Below are 12,003 nucleotides of genomic sequence, written 5' to 3'. Positions count from 1 at the left end.
TAGTTTAAATCCAATCCTCACCAAACTTGGTCACAAGTTTAATTTAAATGATCTCTAGGACAAGTTTGAACATGGGCCTTTTCGGGACTTAAACTAGGTCACGGGGTCCGCTCTCTAATTCAAGTTGTTTACATCCGATCTTCACCAAACTTGGTCAGAATTTTTATGGAGATGATCTTAAGGCTAAGTTAGAACATGGGCCTTTCTGGGTCAAAAACTAGGTCAAGGGGTCACTTAGTGCATTTAAAAATTGAGCATGGTGTCTGCTGTTTTTGTGATGACGACATGCAAAATATTATGTGTCAATGCGGCATGTGGGGGTATTCGTCACGTCTGTGACAAAGCTCTATTTTTTTGTTGCCCGGTCTGTTTGTTTGTTTGTTCGCGTAAAACTTTGACATTGGCCATAACTTTTGCAATATTGAAGATAGCAACTTGATATTTGGCATGCATGTGTATCTCATGGAGCTGCACATTTTGAGTGTTGAAATGTCAAGGTCATTCTTCAAGGTCAAAGGTAAAAAATATGGGGGGACATAGTGTTTCACAAACACATCTTGTTTAAAAAGAAAAGATTTTGCCCATTTGATTGAAACAGACATTGTGGTAAACTTGTTAGTCCCCTACCGGTTTCACCAAAGGGGACTTATGGTTTCACTCCGTCCGTCAGTCAGTCTGTCGCACTTTTCTGGATCCTGCGATAACTTTTAAAGTTCTCCATATTATCCCCCGCCAGAGGCGGAGGAATATTGTTTTGGCGTTGTCCGTCCGTCCGGCTGTCCGTCCGTCCGGCACTTTTGTGTCCGGAGCCATATCTTGGAAGTGCTTTGGCAGATTTCATTGAAACTTCGTATAAGTTTATATATGCATAAGAGAATGATGCATGCCAAATGGCATTGTACACCATCTGTTAAAAACATAGTTATGGCTATTTGTATCTTGAAAAAATGCTTTTTACTATAGACACTTTTGTGTCCGGAGCAATATCTTGGAAGTGCTTTGGCGGATTTCATTGTAACTTGGTATGAGTATATATATGCATAAGAGAATGATGCACGCCAAATGGCATTGTACACCATTTGTTAAAAACAGTTATGGCCCTTTGTATCTTGAAAAAATGCTTTATTCCTATAGGCACTTTTGTGTCCGGAGCCATATCTTGGAAGTGCTTTGGCAGATTTCATTGAAACTTGGTATGAGTATATATGCATAAGAGGATGATGCACGCCAAATGGCATTGTATACCATCTGTTAAAAACAGAGTTATGGCCCTTTGTATCTTGAATAAATGCTTTATACAATTGGCACTTTTGTGTCAGGAGCCATATCTTGGAAGTGCTTTTGCGGATTTCATTGAAACTTGGTATGAGTATATATATATGGATAAGAGGATGATGCATGCCAAATAACATTGTACACCATCTGTTAATTACAGAGTTATGGCCCTTTGAATCTTGAAAAAATGCTTTTTTCAGTGTCAAATATAACCCTTTTGTGTCAAGAAGCATATGGGCGGGGGATATCAATTCAACGAATTTGCTTGTTTTTTCATGAAACTTGAAACGGGGCTAGATGGCAATATGGACATTATGCACGTCATTTCATTTTGTATCTACGTCAAGAATTGTGGTTGCTTTGGCAACAAATAGACTAGAAATACTGCTGAAAATGGTGGCTTTCTGGATCTTGTGACTTATTTTAAAGTTCTGATTATTTTTTCATGAAACTTGAAACATGGATAGATTGCAATATGGACATAATGCACGTCATTTCATTTTCTTCCTACGTCAAATATTCTGGTGGCCATGGCAAAAAATATATTTAAAAAAATCTGAAAATGGTGGAATTTCTGACAATGTTGGAGCCGGTAATAGTCTTGTTTTAATTTTATATTTGCCAAGTTTGAAAGTGTTTGTGGTCAGTCAAGTATTCTTATACTGAACTCTGTAGACTAGTATAAATATAACGGTTACTCAAGTTAAGTGCATAAACTGTTTATATTAATGACCTGGCTAAAATCACATACGAAGGGCCAGTAATATGTATTTACATGTATATAAATACAGCAAGGACATGATTGGCATGTGAATTTACCCAAAAATAATAATTACAATTAATATCAGTAAAATGGTTTCCGGGTGATAACTCAAGAATTTTTAGACCTAGGATCATGAAACTTCATAGGTACATTTATCATGACTTGCAGATGACCCCTATTGATTTTCAGGTCACTAGGTCAAAGGTCAAGGTCACAGTGACAAAAAACGTATTCACACAATGGCTGCCACTACAACTGACAGCCCTTATGGGGGCGTGCATGTTTTACAAACAGCCCTTGTTAATAAACTTATTATGCCCCCATTTCGAAGAAAAGGGGATTTATAGTTTTCGCACTGTCGGTCGGTCGGTCGGTCAATCGGTCGGTCGGTCGGTCACACTTCGTGTCCGCTCTCTAATTCAAATAGTTTTCATCCGATCTTTACCAAACGTGGTCAGAAGTTGTATCCAGACAATATCTAGGTCAAGTTCGAATATGGGTCATGCCGGGTCAAAAACTAGGTCACGGGGTCACTTAGTGCATTTCAATGATTTAGCATGGTGTCCGCTCTCTAATTAAAGTAGTTTTCATCTGATCTTTACTAAACTTGGTCAGAAGTTGTATCAAGACAATATCTAGGTCAAGTTCGAATATGGGTCATGCCGGGTCAAAAACTAGGTCACTGGGTAACTTAGTGCATTTTAAGAATTTAGGATGCTGTCCGCTCTCTAATTGAAGTAGTTTTCATTTGATCTTTACTTAACTTGGTAAGAAGTTGTATTAAGACAATATCTAGGTCAAGTTTGAATATGGGTCATGCCGGGTCAAAAACTAGGTCACGGGGTCACTTAGTGCATTTCAAGGATTAAGCATGTTGTCCGCTCTCTAGTTTATGTGGCTTACTGATTTATTTTGATATTCTAAGACATTTGTATGCCCCCGAAGGAGGGCATATAGTGATCGGACTGTCCGTTCGTCTGTCCGTCCTTCTGTCCGTCACACTTTGCGTTTAGATTTCGAAAAATGTTCATAACTTCTATGTCGCTTCAGATAGCAATTTCATATTTGGCATGCATGTGTATATGGACAAGGCCTTTCCAAACGCACACAAATTTTGACCCCTGTGACATTGACCTTGAACTTATAGGGTCCGCGTTTGGGATCGAAATCTGCGTTTAGGATTTGAAAAAAAGCTAATAACTTCTACCAAGCGTTTATACAGTTATACTTTTATGTAGTGACAAAGTTACAGTTGGCGGCATCCGTGTCCTGTGGACACATTTCTTGTTGAACATATTCTTAGCTATGGTTGTGAAGTATGACGGTTAAAAATAGTGACTGTGTGAAGATTGAAAGAATACCTTTAAGATACTGTAAGCAAGTGTTAGGTGTGAGGTTTTCAAACACAAAATAATTTCGTTAATGGAGAACTTGGACGTGTACCTTGAATAAATTAACGTATTATGTGTGTCTTAAAGTACTGGTTTAAAATATAACAATCACGTACATAATCGTTTTTGATATTTTATAACATGATCATGATATACACCCAGAAAAAAGTCGTGGGTTAAATCTCTCAGGGATTTATTAGATGGATTAAGATTTAGTGAAGTATGTTTTTTAAAGGGGAAGGAGATCTTAATATATTTTATCCATAGCTAAGCAACGAATATCTAATACGTTTTTCGAAACCTGGTGAAGTGAAATGCAAAACACGACCAGATGTAGAAGTTACAGCCTTTACAGTAGCTTAAAGTTCCAGCAATATTTTACTGTAGTAAATGTTTCACAATTAAGAATTGAGTTTACTCGAAGTGGAAGCAAGGAGATATCACACGCCTGAAAAGACAATGCTTCAAAACAGACAAGTTTTCCGCGGTCTGAGACATATGCCCCTCCAAACAGGGGTTTGAATTAGTGACCCCAATTTCAATGGGGGGTCATCTACTGTCCAAGACCAATGCGAATGTGAAGTATAAAGCCAATTCGTTGATGATTTGTTGATCGGAAACAATTCTCACACTTATTGTGACAGTAACATTGACCTTTGACCAAGTGACCCCAATTTTGATAGGGGTCATCTACTGTTCAAGGCCAATGCGCATGGAAGTATCGAGCCAATCGGTCGATTCGTTGTCGAGCTATTGATCAGAAACGCTTTTCCCACTTATTGTGACTATGATCTTTGACCTAGAGACTACTATTAAAATTGGAGTCTCTAGGTCAAAGGTCATATTGTTCAAGGATCTACTGTTCAAGGCCCATGCACATGAGAAGTATCAAGCCAATCGGTGAATCAGTTAACGAGTTCTTGATCGGTAACGATTTCATGCGTAGTGTGTAACAATGACTTTGACCTAGTGGCCTCAATTTCACGATTGACGAGTTATTGATCGAAAACGATTGTACTCTTAATTTGTATTAGTGACCTTGACCTAGTGACCCAAATTTCAATAGGGGTCATCTACTGTCCAAGGTCAATGCTCATGTGAAGTATCAAGCCAATCGGTCAATTCGTTGACGAGTTATTGATTGGAAACTATTTTCACTTAGTGTGATATTAACATTGACCTAGTGACCCAATTTCAATAGGGGTCATCTACTGTCAAAGGCCAATGCACATGTGAAGTATCAAGCCAATCGGTCAATTCGTTGACGAGTTATTGATCGGAAGCGATTTTCAACCTTAGTGTGATAAAGACATTGACCTTTGACCTAGTGACCTAAAAGGTTAGCAAAAGAACAATGTTTTATTGAGTTATTGAAGTCCAAATAAAATCATTATAATAATTTGACGTTATACTATAAGTAAAGTTATTTAACATTGTTGCTCTGACGATTTGACGTTATTGTGTATATTGTATATGCCCTGATGAGTTGTGAGAAACCGGTCGGCATATTTTAATACAGTTTTTCTTATACCCATGCGACGTTTGTTAACTTTTTCAATAAATATTGATATCTTAGTCCGGATTCACTTTACATTTTTAGCTCAGCTGTTTTTGGAGAAAACCCTAGGTATTGTCATAGCCAGCTCGTCGTGTCCGCCGTCCGCGTCGTGCTAACACCTTTACATTTTGTCAAGGTTTTGAACATTGGCTCTAAAATCAAAGTGCTTCAACCTTCAACATTAAAACTTCATATGTAGCTGCACCTTGATGAGTTCTACATGCCACACCCATTTTTTGGGTCACTAGGTCAAAGGTCAAGGTCACTGTGACCTCTTTAAAAAGAATCTGACAAGCTTTCAAAATTGCACCCGCAGCCAAGCGTGGCACCCGTTATGAGGTGCTCTTGTTTCATATATATGATAGTGATTTTTTCAGAGAAGTTGGGTTTGCGTTTTAATTTGATTATTTTTAATTCAAAATTATGTTTTTACTAATTAATTACATAGCCATACGCTAACCACCTGTGATTTATTACACTTACTTGTACATGAACAATCACCGCGTTGACCAACCCCCTAGTCACTTGATCTGGTTTATATTTGGAGTTCTTTGGTGTCACTGTTGTCTGAAATTTGCCATCTCATAATGTAACATTTGACAGTAAGAGTCAAAACTAATATATAGTATTACACTAACTAGTGCCGACGACCGAGAAAACGTTATATTCAGTTCTCTATATCATATGTGAATCCGTAGTATATATTTGCTGCAGTTTAGGCTGTCGTTTCTATCGTTTATTTTACTGCAACATGTACGTTTTTTAAAGTGGCAAGAATGTTAAAAAAACCATAGTGTTCCTCCCACTACTGAAAAAGATAGACAAACAGAAACTTCGAGTTTCGCAAATAGCATGGTATAACGCGCTGCAATATAATAATTGCAAATGTGTCCATATAGAGAAAGGAGAAATCAAGTTATTTTTTTGCATCGCTGATTTTATCAACAACGTCCACACATAAAGAAAGTAAACATTTAACAAAAATACACATCTTTCACTCTAAAATAATCGACAATTTAACCGTTTGAAACATAGCCATTGCTTCGAAAAACTTTCAAAATAATCGCTTTTATGCACACTCGAGTTTTCTCAAAGATTTTGCCTTTATTATTCAAAGTACATGTATGTCACTTTTTAAATGTCTCGTTTCAATTCTGAATGAAAGCTCAGAGCTGTGTTAAGGTTCATGGGGGGGATAAAATTCATTAAAACTTCGCTTTGGTTTTTCTTCATTGAATGTGGTACAATATGGTCAAACTATATATCATTTTAAAGCTAAAGACGGATAGAATAACATAAACACATTTTTTACATTCAATATTTGTGTGCTTTATTCGTATTTTGGTTTAAAACCAATACTTTTTTACACTAATTTACAAAATCTCAATCTTAAGTTAGGAATGATATGCACTACCTTAAGTTGAATAAATACAAAGCTATATACATATACAAGGTCAAGTTAGCAACATTTCACAGAAAATTATTGTCATAAAACAACAAATGAGTTTTTATTCAACTGCCTTTTTGGATAAATATCCTAAACATAGTTCTAAAAATAACTAAAACGTAACTACTTTTTAACAATCCAGGTATGGTGGATAATAAGAGTCACAATTCTATTTCAAAGGCTTAACAATTTTGTTATTTACCTCTCAACCAAATTGCAAATTTTAAACCATCTCAAATTGAAATAGATTGCAGACGACATATAAAATTGTAAAGGAATATAAAAAAATTGGCAAAACGATTGATTTTATATTTCGATTCATTCTACCCATTTGAAAGCGTGGCCATCGCTGTGATCCGTAGAAAAACGTGCAAAACAAATCGGTCGAAACCACGTGCAGGTGTGAGAAAACCGGGTATGTGTATACACATACCTGAGATAACACATGCTTATTTTGACAGTTTGGTGGCAACTTGTAAAACAACTATTAACATTAATCAGCAAGAGATCGCACTAAATAACAGAAATGACCGCGTAGAGATATCATCACTTACCCTATTTGAAATAGTTTCCAGCTGAAAATTGTCCCCCACACGTCTTTTTAGTTAATTTGTATTGTTTTTCTGGAGCCGAAGTGCATCTCACAGAATATCCAACCAACTTCCGTTGTTTTCACTTTCGTTATTAAAAACTCCGTTTAAAAGAATTATTACTACTTTTAGATTGTAAAGCGATGTATTATTATATATTATCAATAGAATAGTATACCGTGATGAATTGAACGGAGTAATCTAGATCTTTCTGTCAGTCTGTAAGCGTACTATTTTATGCGCAATAATAAAGTATATGTGATTCGACAACGATTGTAAACATTGGTGAAATGCTTCTTACATAGTTATTCTTTTGAGTGTTTATGAGGTCTGATCGTGCAGTTTGCAAACATCAACGGAAAGATTACAATCCAATGCATTTGTCATCGTCAACCGTATGGAATGTCAATTAGGCGATGAGTGAGTTTTTAGCATGTTTCTTTCTATTTTATTAATTTAAAAATGGCTGCCCCCATGGTGATGAAATGACATGTGTTCGAGTTTTGATATTTCTAGATATGCAAACTTTTTTTACTATTTAAGCGTAACTTGCCCTCGTCAATGTCGATATCATTCACTAGTTATATAATTTTCCGCCGAAATACGTGGAATAAACATGATTCAGATTTTTGAAAACAATGTATATTTTAGTGTTAAAATCTCTTTGTATTTTGATTGATTTTGTGGATGTTATGATACGTTGATGTACAAAATTGGTAGCAGTTTGAAGGAAAAACATCCATTAAAGCATATATGTATACATTATCAATGTGGCACTCTTCCTTTAGTCAAATTTGAGTTCAATGCTAGGGGTCCCACATTTTTCAAAATGAAGCCTCTACATGAACCTTAACATTTATAGGTGCGAGAAATTAAGCTGGAAGTTATAAGATGCTGATCATGTTTTCGGGCTTTCATTGAAACTGTTTGGAATGACTGTTTATAAAATACGTGTTTAATTTTGTGAATAATAATTGTGAAACGGACAAGATAATCCTATGCTATGTACGAATACAAATGTAATGTATCTGCATCTTGTGCAATCTATTCGATGCAAGTATTTTATTAACATCGAATACTGAACAACTTATTAAATTGATTTTACTTGATTTCAACGCTTATTGAGGCACTCTCAGGTCCATTTCGAGTACAAACCTGACAATGGAAAAGCCGTTGAACGCTCCCAGAAAGCGAACCCGAGACCTCTCTGTCATAAGACGGACACCAGTTTCAATACGCGACCATGAGCGTTCATACAAACGAACACGGGTCTTTATAGTGCAAAAAAGTACCACGAAATAATCGTGTTTTTTTTATTATTTCCAATTTAAAATTCTGAACGCTTGAGATCTACCGTATGTTCGACGCACGATATAAGTGCTGATTATAAAAGTATTTATTTTTGCGTAATATCGCGATATTTGCGACAAAAATGATGAGTGTAAAGCTATTGATTTTGTTGATGTTGATAAAATATTGATGAGCAATAGGAAAAAAAAGTCGACAATCGGTATGGTTGGTCAAATAATATGAGTACAAGTAACATAGTGTTAGACATACACATATATTTTAGAAAATCGCGTGTTTAAAGCAACTTCTGGGACTTTTCCATTAATTGATATATGTAAAATATAATCAAATCAAACAGAATAAACAATTTAATACCCATATGTCATATATTTAAGACGCAGAAACAACACAACCACCACAAAACATAAAAAATAAGCGCAACTGCACATGTCGCCGTGATTGACGTGTCAAACTCAAAAAACCATATTGATTCTCGCATACAAAGTACACTCGTAGCGATTCTATTTTAGTATTACTTTAAATTGTGGACGTTGAGATGTGATAAAAAGAAATTTTAACGTTACTGCTCTATTGTTGTGTATATATCAAGCTTGGCACGATTAAAACAACGGCGAGCCTTGTTCAAAGCCTCTTCTGATGTATAAATCGTGATACATCGGATATCCCCGGACTCCTCCTTAAGATTTAAGCAATAAATCGTTTGCTCATCCAGAGTGCTGATATATTACACAACGATTGGTCAGTTACCTTTATTCTCTATTTATCTTGATCAAATTGAAGTATTAGTGTTTCGCAATACTGGACCACTCCAGCACGTTGATTGAAATTTTGGTGATGCTCAAAATGATACCTTCTAAGTCCACAAACATTAAAATAAACATTTGGTCATTGTCCAAGAAATAGTTTTTTTTATTTAACTGACTCGATGAGCACACAAATACTGGGGTATTGGTCACATACATGAGAATATTAAACTGTTTAAATTGTCGAATCTATTCACCTGTTTTTAAACGGCAGCTGAAAATAAAGATGACTACAAAGTATTGTTTAGTACTTGGTGAATACGGAATATTAGCACTATGTGTAACATATAATACAATATTTATACGGAATATGTGTAATTTATTTAAATGCACTCTTAATATATATTATTGTTTTCTAATAAATTGTTATTTATTACTTAAATCACTTTATTAATCTGGTCGGACATAATGTGCATTCAACATTAGACTTTATTATTTACAAATGGTTTTAAAGATCAGCGAGAGACAATAATTGACGCACTATTTGCGATTGTTACGCTGGTATTATGCAAGGATTGGTCGACAACTTTGATGCCGACATTTGGTCCCAGAAAGGTTAAGTTTCTAAACACTCATTGCTAATGTAGATAATGCAATCCGGATCTTCCTCTACACACGAGATTAATGTTGGCAAAACCATACAACGAACACAAAAATCAGATAGGGCTTCGCCGGCTGATATTGATATTGAGCTATTTCTTAAGAATCGAATTAACCGCAGATGCCCCTAAAAATAGCACAAAACAGGTGTTGACACTGAAAGTTCTGGCCAAACGGGTTGTGTGTGGCCAAACAAGTTGTGTTCGCAAACCATGCAAAGCAACCTGACTTTGGTTTTGGATGTCGCAAACTGACTTTGGTTATCGCAAACTGACTTTGGTTATCGTCAAGATGAAGACCTACCACACAGTCATGTCCTTAATACAATGCGCGGTTATTCCGACAGCATGCATGTATAATATATGAAACCTGCAGACCGAGACACGATAATCAGGGTGCAGAATCAACGGCATGACAAGGGATTTACACACGGGCTGAACAGAGTGTAAACACAACGTAAATAACTTTATTTTTGCATATATCTCAAGTTATTGAAAGTCATTTGCAAAAATGTTTAGTGCATAAAAGACAGTTTTTTCTTGCAGTTTGTGTCGATATCTTCAGGTATAAGAAAAAAACTTTGAATACGTCTTAAATCGGTGACAAAATTTCACGTTGCGTAAAGCCTTATCGTGCAGTATACATGGATTTTTTTAATCAAGAAAACAGGCTTATAAAATTAAGTGTTGTTATGTATTTCACATTGCTATAAGCAGTATTTCTCATTGCCATAAGCAGCATTAAAATTTGTATTTTATGCACTAGTTGATATTCTTACGAACAATTGTTTTAAAGTTATTTTTAAAAAGCAGCACTTACCGGTGTGTATACATCCATTAACGTTTCATTTTGAACCCAACACAGTAACGTTATCCTACATCCTGATAATGACATCCCTTCAAAAGGCAACAGTCTTATCAAGCTGGTGTGCATACCGAATTTATAACTTGGCTTCTGAATCTTTGTTAGTTCTCAATGTTTGCCGGTATATGGACCAGTCTCCCATATAAAATAGCCAAAGACGGCTTCTGTTTCCATTGACGTTGCCTGGTTAGCAGGCATGGATTAATAAAGGCATTTTATATCAATATTTGAAAACGAAATTTATTATGCATTGTATTATTACTGTATTTACATGTACTTGTAAACTTGGGCGAATACATGTTGGATTTAAAAATCGTACCTGTTGAAAGCACACGTAGTCTGCATTTCGGGCAGAAATGGAATTGCCACTTACTTTCGCATCAAGTGGCATCAATATATTGACGGCCTCGCGTCTCTCGTGCGTCGCCTTAAGGCACATTGCGTTAATGCACCTCACAACAGCGTGGCCCCATCTTAAGCGCGCACCATAGTGCTGAAATATTAAATGTAAAGGTTGATTGAAGATTTGGCATCTACCTTTTTACATAATTACACATGAAATAACTCTTCTCCTACTACTACATGATTGAACAAGCTAAAACATAATAACTAATAAATAACGCGACTAACGCTACCAAATGATTGAAAAAAGTAAAACAAACAGACCTCAAAGTCCATCACAAAGCTTTGGACAACTGGTTAATATCGTCCCAGGCCTTAATTGTGGCGAAATATGGTGACATAGTTTGCATTTCTTCTTCTTGACAGCATGACCTTGAGTAGAGGCATCTGCCTAAATGAATCTTAGTGTCGCAATAAGGTTTGTGCAGACTGCAGTTCAAAAAACGGTTTGCGGACGACGTGGAAAGTGACGTTGAACTGCTGAAGTCTTTTCAGCTTTTTGGTGGTGGCGAACTCTATAGTCCCTTGTTAGATTAAATAAGTACATTTGTTCAACTGCAAGTATGTATGGTAATGCTTCTCATGGGCACGTCTGAGGATGAGCTTAAACGTCTGTGGTTTTTGAAGGTTGACGTCTATGGCGCTGAAAACTTCTATAGCCTCTTCTACTATTCATGATCTCGATCCCGGTCGTTATGCGGACATCATCTCCAATACGCCACGATGAAGACGTTTTCTGTAATCTTGTTTGTTTCTTCTTTCTCAGATTATTTACATGTTTTACAATTAATTCCTGGTGTGTACGAAATAATCCTTAAATTAAGATTTAGTCCTAGTTTGCATACTATTAAGTCGGTAATAGATTATCTCTTACTCTCATCGCTCCTCCTCAAAGTATCGCGCCTTTAACGAAAACCTTCAAGAAGTGCTAGAAAGTTAATGTGTTTTTTTAATTTTTGGAAGTTGTAATTTATTTGATGGTTATCCATGACTTTTACG

The 12,003-nt window shown here is 36.0% G+C and overlaps 1 long non-coding RNA gene across 1 annotated transcript in view; it reads left to right on the top strand.

The window, feature by feature from the left end:
* LOC127832487 (uncharacterized) overlaps positions 1-3,112 on the top strand; it is a 29,908-nt gene extending 26,796 nt beyond the window's left edge. The window contains exons 2-3 of the long non-coding RNA XR_008026919.1: positions 2,249-2,716; positions 2,874-3,112. This is a non-coding gene — a long non-coding RNA (uncharacterized LOC127832487). The remainder of the gene's footprint in view (positions 1-2,248; positions 2,717-2,873) is intronic.
* Positions 3,113-12,003: the final 8,891 nt, after the last annotated feature.

Source organism: Dreissena polymorpha, chromosome 5 (assembly GCF_020536995.1).
Source record: "Dreissena polymorpha isolate Duluth1 chromosome 5, UMN_Dpol_1.0, whole genome shotgun sequence".
Taxonomy (NCBI): Eukaryota; Metazoa; Mollusca; class Bivalvia; order Myida; family Dreissenidae; genus Dreissena; species Dreissena polymorpha.
The sequence above is the reverse complement of the archived record's forward strand: the minus strand, read 5'-3'. Positions and strand labels throughout refer to the sequence as shown.